The following is a 1,956-nucleotide window of genomic DNA, read 5'->3' on the forward strand; positions in this document are numbered from 1 at the left end:
GCCGAAATAGCTCAGTTGGGAGAGCGTTAGACTGAAGATCTAAAGGTCCCTGGTTCGATCCCGGGTTTCGGCAGTTAGTTTTTCCTGTGTAGCATAGTCTCGCGGAACTGTCCTTTTAATGCTTGCAAAACACCGGTATGCTACCTGATGGGTGTTTTGACTTTATTTTGCACTACCTACATTGATGCCAGCTACATAGAAAGGCTGCCTCTCTCGTTCTGTTCTCATTTTATATTCACAACACCCGGCCCGTATATGGATGGAACAATGACGTTATAAACACAGAGTTTCTAAACTCAGAGACGCAACATCGCGAGCTTTACGGGAACGCTTGGAAGCAAACTAAATAGACCAATCCGGGGATATTAATTTATTTTTAGTTTTTTTATTAATTTTTTAGTTTTATTAACAGCAAATCCATACAGGAAGTACATGTGGGAACACAAGTTAATAATCTCCACCCGGCACAGCCAGAAGAGGACTGGCCACCCCTCATAGCCTGGTTCCTCTCTAGGTTTCTTCCTAGGTTTTGGCCTTTCTAGGGAGTTTTTCCTAGCCGCCGTGCTTCTACACCTGCATTGCTTGCTGTTTGGGGTTTTAGGCTGGGTTTCTGTACAGCACTTCGAGATATTAGCTGATGTACGAAGGGCTATATAAAATAAACTTGATATACATAGTATACAAAGGACAATTGGGCTTGAGGTACAATATCATAAAGGGACATACATACACTTAGAATTCTGACAGCTTTTTTGTTAGTAGAGTATTTAATTGTCTTAAAATATAGTTCAATTTATTTTTGTAAGGTAATAAAATGTGGTGTTTCGTTTTAAAATTTTAATTTGTGAATATGAGATTTGGCCAAAAGAATAATGAAATTAATTACATAAACGTGTTTCAGTTTATTTCTATTGTAGGTAAAGAATCCAAGCAGTACATCTCTCCACAATAGTGTAAAATCTTCATAAATGTGTTCAATTATAAATCTTCTGATGTCTTGCCACAGTTTCCTTACATGAATACAATGCCAAAAAATATGCAACACTGTTTCTGGGTGGTCATTACAAAAGGTACAATTTGAGTTTATGTTTTCCTTAAACTTCTTCATTTAGTGATTGGCAGGATAATATTTATGAACAATTTTAAAGGAAACTTCCTTAATTTTGTTAACAAGTAGGTATGTGTGTGGCAATATCCAAACTTTTTTCCAACAGATATTATCAATAAATCTGTTCCAATAAGGCATGACATAAGGTGTAGATACAACATCCTGCTGAAACAAGGTTCGTATCGCTCTGTTGTTGAATGGACCAAAAGATAAACAAATCTTTCCTACTGATGAGTCAACAGGGGTAATGTTCCTGAATAATAAAGCAATAACTGAGGGAATGGCATCTAAAACAATTGCAAAATCTTTAGGTGTTACATGGACCTTGTAAAGTGATAAGAATTCCTTATAACTAAGTTAAAAAAACTCTGCATTTACAAGTTGGCTCACCAATAGGATATTATTTCGGAAGCAATATTTAAAAAACAAATAAGTATTTTTATACTATATATCCTGATTATTCCATAAATAATATCTGTGTGGAGAAAATTTATGCTAATAAATTAAGGACCATGACAAGAAAACCTGCCGATGAAAAGCAGAAAGTTTCACTGAAACTTTGTCAATATTATAATTGCAAACCAACATGAAGTTAAGGCCACCAAAAGTAGAGAAGACATGATGAGGAATAAAATTCCACATAGATGTGGGTCTTCTTAGGAATTATTTTATCCAAAGGATTGTCACGACTTCCGCCGGTCCCTCTCCTTGTTCGGGCGGTGTTCGGCGGTCGACGTCACCGACCTTCTAGCCATCATTGATCCATTTTTCATTTTCCATTGGTTTTGTCTTGTCTTCCTACACACCTGGTTCCAATCCCATCAATTACATATGGTGTATTTTACCTT

At 36.4% G+C, this 1,956-nt stretch overlaps 1 non-coding gene across 1 annotated transcript; it reads left to right on the forward strand.

Annotated features, from left to right (window-relative positions):
- On the forward strand, window positions 1–73 carry trnaf-gaa. The gene has a single exon. It is a non-coding gene; the product is annotated as a tRNA-Phe (tRNA).
- Window positions 74–1,956: the final 1,883 nt, after the last annotated feature.

Source organism: Salvelinus namaycush, chromosome 16, assembly GCF_016432855.1.
Source record: "Salvelinus namaycush isolate Seneca chromosome 16, SaNama_1.0, whole genome shotgun sequence".
NCBI lineage: Eukaryota > Metazoa > Chordata > Actinopteri > Salmoniformes > Salmonidae > Salvelinus > Salvelinus namaycush.